General features: G+C 36.7%; 1 pseudogene; it reads right to left on the bottom strand.

Moving 5' to 3' along the window:
• Positions 1-914: 914 nt before the first annotated feature.
• LOC121264741 lies at positions 915-8418 on the bottom strand (annotated as a pseudogene).
• Between the last annotated feature and the right edge of the window lie 642 nt (positions 8419-9060).

Below are 9060 nucleotides of genomic sequence, written 5' to 3'. Positions count from 1 at the left end.
TGTGATAAAAGCATTGCACTATATACTTGTCATGTATAGACCAAAATAGGAGGAAAGTGGTCCTACTTACTTTATCAAGCAATCAAGTAATCATGTTATGGTTGTATTGTGGGTACGAGTGCAATCCCAAAAAACAATTATGGACCCAATTGAGAGGGGAAGTTGGAGGTCATAATCTCTGCATTGTAGTAAGGCAATTCCTGATTCAAATCTGCAACATCTACCATTATTAGGAGGACAACGTACATGTGGGATATCAGTGGGTAGCCATGTTGGGATATGAGTAGATAACCATGTATTCAAACTAACATTATAGTAATTAATTTATTTATATATAACATATATTTGTTATATATGGTAGTACAAAAACTACATTAGAAATGTAATTCAATATGGGAAAAAGTCTTTTTCAACTACTCAAGATATTTTCATTACTCTTAAGTATATATGGCTCACATTTATGATACGAAAGCTCACTAATTCTTAATATTGATTTTTTTCCGTTCTTTCTTCAACCAAAAATTCGGTAGATTCAATATTTTCAAGTTGAATAATTTTTCTCATCAGTCACTATTCACTACCACATACCTTACGAAAAGAACAAAAAGCTGTCAGGTGTGAGGATGAATAGTGGCTGATATATAACAAATCTCTTCCAAGTTATGACCCTAGATATGAGAGAAAGCAAATGAGAATAAGAAAGAGGCTGAAAGGGGTAAGAATTGAGAAGAGTCGTGTGAAATTTGTTAGAAGAGAAAAAAAAATGGACTTTTATGAAACGTACAGGTGCAAACATTCAATGTTTAAGGGGGAAAAATGTCTTTAATATTTTAGACTAAACTTGAGAATTTTAAATGCATGAATCTGAGTTGAACTTATAAATAGGTATAGACCTAAAACATTAAAGGAACGTGGGGCCTAAAATAAGCAGAAAATTAAATGTTTGCAGCAAATACACGTCTCACCCTTGGTATGAAAAACGAACAAAATGGACTTAAAAGTACAAAAGTCATGGCTGGCAGCGGGAAATGGTCTCGTGGCATGTTTCCTTGCCAACAAATTTCCTTGTAATTTCCTTGGGCAAAGGGAATCGATTCCACTTCGGATCGCCAGTGAATCAACCAAGTGGCCCGAAATTAAAGGATCAATCATATGAAAAGTGTAATGTTTTGCCGACATGTTTGATTACACATGTATCTGTCATCTTATTTTTCCACCATCTAAGCTTGGCATTGTCTCTAAGCTGCACTCCTACACATGGCAAGGCAAAGCAAGAGTTGGACTGTCAACTTGAAATATGCACAAGAATCCAAGCATGCAAGCCATGCATGCATTTTTCTGTTTATATCAGGTTTCACAACTTAAAAAAAACTTTGATGACTTTACTTCAACCGTGAACAATCACTAATATATCAATTCTCAGAAATCCAACTTCAGAAAACGGATACTTCATACTTATTGCATACTGTGTGGGAGCCTGTGAATCCAACATCAGATGCTCAAGAGATTTTATAAGTTTTAGCTCTCCTGCAGATGATGCAATCCCACGTGCATTGATCCAAGCAAAAGAAGATGACAAGTTTGCATATTGTATCTGTTCTGATGAGGCGCAAAACTCATTTACAGTTGAACTTGGATCGTACTAAACTTCTTTGTCACTGAGGTCCAGAAAGCTCCATGGCTTCGATTGTAAAAGAAGATTCTTCGTGAGTGTCACTGTAAATTCTGGAAAAGCTACAAGCCCTCGCTTCACAAAGGTTGGTTCCACCTTGCGAATCCTCTGTATGTCCTGATTGCTCGACAAGACCTTCCAAGACCTTCAAAACTTCTGACATCTTTAGCCGGAGGCTGGGATGTGACTGTGTACACTGCAGAGCAACCTCTACTACTTTCTCCAGCTGCAGTGCATCGAAACATTCTCATAGATCCCTATCTGCTAGCACCTTCAGCCTCTTCTCCTCATATAACGTTCTAACCTGCATAGTTTGACTGTTATTTAGAAACATTCCTTATGCAGCTTTTCCATTTACAGCATGGATGAGACAAACAATATTTAACTTTTACAGTGTTGCTTGTTGGAAATATTTTCAAAATAAGTATATATAATATTTATTATTAATAATATTTTGAAAATTTATTTTTGGAAGTTATGAATTATTTTGGAAAGAGAGAAATTAAGGAAAGTTTGTAAGCTATTGCTTATGGTTATAATAATTTGGGTCCATTGTTGTGGTCGTTATTGTCAACTGGCTCAATGGTATTTACTATCGTTATCTACTTTGAAGTTAGAGGTTCGAACCACATCTCTATCAAAAGGAGTTTTAATTATTTTATAAGAAGGATGGCCTCCACTCAGTCCAAGCACTTGTGCGTGAAGGGATGCGCGTGTGGTGCTCAAAAGCCACAACTCTTGGCAATGAAAATGCCAAAAGTCGCACCAGTCACGATTCAAGTTGGTGGAGAAGCAATGTGACCGTTGGACTTACTAAGTCCAATGTTTATGTCACTCGATAACAGGTATAATATATATATGTTCGGTTCAGATTTCAGAAAAATGAAAAGTTACATCTTTATTTCTCTATAAATAGATACATTGACCTATGAATTCAAGAGAGCTTTTTAGAATCTTAGAGTTCAATAAGGCAATTTCAAAATTCTCTCTCTCAAAAGTTTTCATTTCTTTAAAATTTGTTATTAAGATCTGTTCATTCTGCAGAGAATAGATTTCTAATCTCTTGGTTGAATAGCAAAATCTAAGAGTATTTGGGGTCTAATTTCGTGTGTGCATAACGTAGTTAGACAAACAGACTTGTTCTGGACTTCATTGTATCTTGAAGACAAATTTATTTATAACCTGTGTGCATATCATTATTGGTAGGAGTGAATATTATCTTAAAAAAAGCGACATTCGTAATGCATCTTGAAGTAAACTTCTCTCTCACTATTTTTTGTTTTGCAGCCCTTTGTACCAACAATGGAGGAATCCGTCCCGTGAAGATGATAAATTATCTCCCAAAATACGTGAAGTAGGAATCAAATCTTATACACGTTGAGAAATAGGAGAAACTCGAAGTACGGGACCACTAAGAAAAACCAAATCCAGATATGGACAAAGAAAAAGCATAGTGAATCCATCTAATGATTAATCAATAAAGCTGGAGAGCAGGTATTGTCCCAGCATTAGGAAAAACTACCTTTTTAGTATGCTCAACTGAAGGCCAAACACATCCTCCAAAATTATTAAATTGCCACTTGTCCCCAAAGATTAAGTTAATGAAATTAGATGAATTTAATTATTTAATAAAAAAATATTTTCATCAACTACTATTTACCACCTCACATTTCACACCTTATGAAAAACACTCATACACCCTATGAAAAACACCTTCACACGTTATGAAAAATATTATAGATGTAGAATGTGAGAGTGAATAGTAACTGATGCATAGCATTTAATTTACATTCTAGCATTCCCATCACATATATGCAAAACTCCCCCTTAATAAATGGGCCCATCACATGATGTATTTAATTAATTGGGGGTGAATTAGTATAAAGTCAAGGTTCAAACTAAAAGTTTATGTTCTGATATAATGTTAAATCATCAATTGTTTCAAAATCTTAAATTAATGGGAAGAAATAAATTTAACCATCTAATTTATATTTTAACACAAATAAAAGATATCAGGCCACATAGCACCGAAGTACACCTTTACAAAACGAGTCATCAAAAACAATTCCATGGATTTTAGTGGAAACTAGAGTAATAACCATGGTATTGTCCTCACTGGAATTCACATTTTACAGAGTCATGAATGGCCTTTTATCAATCGTTATCCATAAGACCAAGGGAAACAACTTTACATGACTAAAACTACTTACCCAATCAAAAATCATTCCTTTCTGAACCTGACCATTTCCAGCATCTGGTGCCTTTTGACCTGTTATGAGTTCTAAAAGCAGTATGCCAAATCCAAAAACGTCAGTTTTTTCAGAAGATTGTCCAGTTGAAAGATACTCTGGGGCAATGTGTCCTACGGTACCACGCACTGCAGTAGTGACGTGTGAATCCCTCTGATCTAACAACTTAGCAAGACCAAAATCCCCAACTACAGCTTCAAAACTTTCATCAAGCAAAATGTTTGCAGCTTTGACATCCCTGTGGATTATTTTTGGATTACACTGTTCATGCAAGTATAGAAGCCCGCGGGCAGCTCCAACAGCAATCCTCATTCGTCTGTTCCAATCAAAGGACGGTTTCTCTTGACAAGTGTCTGCCAATATGAAGCAAGCAATATAGGAATCATCAAAGGAATAAGAGAAAATCTGCACTAGGGGTTTAGCTTTAATTGAAACAAAAAAGGGATGTATGAAATAGCTTCCAAATCCAGGGAATTAAGTATATATGTAGATAGGCACTTATAGCAGGAAAAATAGTTACTCATACTTGTAAAACGGATACTTGAAAAAGGCTATAAATGAAAGCACAAAAGATATATATTATCTGTCCCCGTAGAAGAATTCAAGTTGGTACCTCAGGCACGATCATTTTCTGAAAAAAGTTAAAAGAGGGGAAAAAAGATTCCCAGTCACTGAAAAAACTAGAAACTGTGGTTGAGATTTCCTAGTCCTCAACAATAAGATGTTGCAGCTGAGAAGCACTAGTTTGAACAAGTTCAGTTCTTCCACACACACACACACACGCACGCCACACACAACACGCACCACGCAAGCCCGCCCGCCCGCCCGCACACAAGCGCACACACACATGCACGCACACATGCACGTGTGCGCACACATGCACACACATGCGCACGCACGCGCACGCACATGCACACACGCGCGCGCGCGCACGCACGCACACACACACACAGGCGTGGACAAGCCACTATGAAACAAACCTCTCAAGCAGTCAGCAACCCTCCCATTTGGCATGTAAGGATAAACAAGCAACCTTTCATCTGATGTCATACAATATCCATTCAATCGTAAGAGATTTCGATGCAAAGCCAAGCCAATCACTTCAACTTCAGTTTGAAACTGCACTTCTCCTGTGTAATTTGGATCTTTCAACCTTTTAACAGCCACCATTGTCCTATTTGAAAGATATCCTTTATAGACAACTCCAAATCCACCTTGCCCAATGATGTTTTTGGGACTAAAATTTCCAGTGGCATTTTGCACTTCACGAAATGAAAACCTCTTGAGATGACTAATATCAAATTCCTAATCTTTCTGCACTGAAAATATAAATATATGAGCACATCTAAATGTAACATCCCTGTCTTATATTGGGAATATAAATATAACACCTCTTGAGATGACTAATATCAAATTCATAATCTTTCTGCACTGAAAATATACATATATGGGCACATCTAATGTAACATCCCTGTCTTATATTGGGAATATAAATGTAACACCCTACAACTGAGCCCCACATGGACTCCTTACTAGGTGAAACTAGATTTTATAAGTGATTCTAGGGAAGCTTTCAATTGACTAGTCCTTCTATGGATTGTTACATATGGCATCAGAGCCACCTAATAAGGCCAGTCATGTGAAACTAGAGCATTGCATAACACAACTATGACAAAGACGTGTGAATTTAAGAGGAGGAATTTGTAACAACCCTCTCCCATAGTAGGAATATGATTAACCCTCAGAGTTGGTAGGTTATAAAGGTACTGATTAGTGTTAAGTCTCACATGGCTACTCACTAGGTGAAACTAAGATTTATAAGCCCCTCTAAGTAAGCTTCAACTTGACTAGTCTTTTCGAGGTTATACTGCAAATGTGGCGCTAGCTCTCCCCAGGTCGTTGTATCTAAGTCCTCACTTCTTACAATCCCCATCATATAATTGATTGATAGAAAATGCTATAGTTTAGGAAGTACCATAAGGTGTGAAAAGAAGCCGAGACCTGTATGAATGCACCCAACAAACAAGCAACATCACAGAAACCACAAATGCGCAAGTGATGCCTACAACAATAGAAAGCGCCCAACGACGATGATTGCTGACTTTCTTAAATGAACCTGTATCTGTAATTAAATTACCATGCAGATGCATTCGGATGTATTTAAGAACTATTGCCAATGAGTTTGACATTTTGCAACAACATATCATTTATCAGTTTTGAAACACTGTGCAAATTTGCACTGATGAAGGAATGCAAAGAAAGGTATTCCCTGTAATACTGCAACCAAAATATAAAAACTGTCAAATAGCCGAAATGGCATATCAGGAAGAAGTTTTTTCTTAAAAAAGAAGAAGAAAGCATGCTGGAGAATGTAATGATGCTGAAAAAAAATTATCGACTGCTTAACTCAACATTGCTATGAAAGATTTATTTTCCTATTGTAGACCACAAAATTGTATATATTAAAATATGAAGTGCTGAAGCACATTCACAAAGAGAAGCTGCAGCAAAGATAATTTATTTTGTTATATATAGAGAAATTCCTTGTATGGAGAAAATTTGAGTCTGAATGGCTGCTACTTTGGTTTTGCACCAACTTCATTTTTCCTGTTCTAGTATTTCTGATACATAACACAGCAGCGCCCAACACAAACACCCCAAATGAAGATCTGACAGATAGGACTTACATATGAGCAACTTTATAAAATCAGTTAAAAAAATCAGAAGCCAAAAGAGGACCCTAATATTAAGACAATAGAATAGCATAAGCTTCAGATATGTGTTGGAGCATCCAACTGAAAGCTTAAGCTACCAGGTGGGGAGGCCTCATTAGTATATAATCCCACCCCTAAAATGAGTCTATCGTTGAGTGTAGGATCATTGGCATAAAAAAATCCGACATAAAATCACTTAACAAGTACTGGAAATAGAATAGGATTTATCGTTACAAAACAATTCCTCTTTCACAAAATACCTCACCTGTAGCCTTTCGCTAGTATTTTTGGAGTGGGACAACTGAAATTATTAAAATAATCCCTGTGCAACACAGTGAAAGATAATTAAAATCATTTTAAACAATTTAAATAGAGAAAGCAGAGGTGAAATCGAATGGAACACATACAAGTATGAAAGACCTGTGAGATTAGCAACAGTTTTAGGAATCTCACCAGATAACTTGTTTTTACTGAGCCGCCTGAAAAGCTTGCATGGCAGAGGTATACAGAACATATAGTTAGAGAGAACAAAATGTTAAAATGAGAAGGAATAGTACTGCTCAATTTATCTTTCAAGCCATACAAGTAACTTGGATGAGTTAGATATCCCAAAGAGCCAGGAATTCCTCCATCAAACTGGTTATTCGAGATGTCAAGAGTTTGACGCTCAGAAAGCTTTCCTATGTCAGGTGGGATAGAACCAGATAAGTGATTGTTCTGCAGTAATAAGGAATAGAAAAGATCCATTGGTGAATGCAATATAATGTATAACGTGCAGTAAGCATTGTATCAAATTCAGAATTTAAAAGGTGATCCCAAAAAAGGAGATCCCTAAAAGTAAGTCTCATTATGATGATTGAAGCTCCCAAATGAGCCACATTGAAAAAAAATAAGCTAACAATAGAAGTGAAAATTCGTAGCTTGGTCAAGTATAACCAAACACGCAATAGAAATAAAGTCAAGCAGAATGCCAAGAAGTCTCACATTGTTCGAAGATGACTAAGATTGCCAATACTTGGCGAAAGCGTTGCTGATAAAACCCATATTGGCCATTTCACTACCAACGTCAATAGGAAACAAGTAACAATGGAATTAGAATGAAGGGTATGATGTATATAGACCAACACATTATTGTTTAAAACTTTTCTCGGAGACCAAACAGGAGCAACAATGTGATGGCAGAATGGGGGACACTCACAGAGAAACAACGAAACCTTCAGCAGAGCAAGCGACCATGTTCCACGAGCAAGGATCGACAGAGTTAATATCCCACCCATTCAGCACATGTAACTCGTCCTTCATCTTACTCTTCACCGCCATCAGAGCAGCCACTGCTTCATAAAAAAAAATGACAGATTCGGTACAAAGGAAACAGATAAGAAATAAATATATCAATGAGCAAATAACCAAAGAAGAAGAAAGGCAAGACATGTTTTTTGTTTTTTTTTAAGGCCCTCGTGGCACATACCGTCATAGTTAACACCCTTGGGAGAAAGTAGACCGTCAGTATTAGCAGTAACCATTGGCATCCAAAAGAAGAAGTGAAAGAAGAAAAAACCAAAACCCAGCTTTACTCTTTCCATGGAACAAAACTGCAAAGCAAAAGAAAACCAAGAACCAGACAAGTAATTTGAAAGCTTTCCTGGGATTAAAAAGTACATGTGGTTCGGCCGTCGGACTGACAGTACGTCAGTATAATGCTATTAAATTGGAAACTAAAGTCCATCCACCATTGATTGAACATTAAACGGGGAAACCTTTTATGGAAGGAATCTCTCTTGCCTGAGGAAGCTAATGATAACTTCAAAAAAACAAATAAAAAGAAGAACGAATTCGAGATTGTAGTAGCAAATGGAAACGAGGGTCTTGAGTAACTCGAGATTTGGGAAATGGACACTGGTTGTCGGCTGGTATTTTCAGTTGGGGATTGTGTGTAGTCCGCTTGTACGGGCTTTTAAAATCTGAGATGCGAGTGGGCATGTTTAAGCCGTCGATTGTTAGTATTTTATTTGGAAATGGTAATCGACGGTCAGGATATGAGGGAGCGTGTCCGGGTGTAGGTGGTTTTACTTCTGGGACTGCTCGCTATTGGCGCGAAGAGTTACTTTTTGTGTAATTATTTACATAGCCTATAACCGCAGCACATCTCAGTTAAAAAAAAAAATCAGGTGTGAGATGTGCGGATAGTCTCACTAATCCCATAACCAAAAAAGGCAGTCTGAGCTGAATAATGAGAATCAACGAATCATATTAGCAAACGAATAATGCTATGTATCCTGATGAATGCTAGTGGATCTCGATTCAATTTTTTTTTTTTTTTACTTAATGATTAAGAAAATATTTTTTAACGATGTTGTAATTTTTTTTTAAATGTTTTAAGGATATAAAAAAAATGTATGAAAAAAAAAAAAAAAGCCCCAAATGG

The sequence above is a fragment of the Juglans microcarpa x Juglans regia genome, chromosome 5D (assembly GCF_004785595.1).
Source record: "Juglans microcarpa x Juglans regia isolate MS1-56 chromosome 5D, Jm3101_v1.0, whole genome shotgun sequence".
NCBI classification, from domain to species: Eukaryota; Viridiplantae; Streptophyta; class Magnoliopsida; order Fagales; family Juglandaceae; genus Juglans; species Juglans microcarpa x Juglans regia.
The sequence above is the reverse complement of the archived record's forward strand: the minus strand, read 5'-3'. Positions and strand labels throughout refer to the sequence as shown.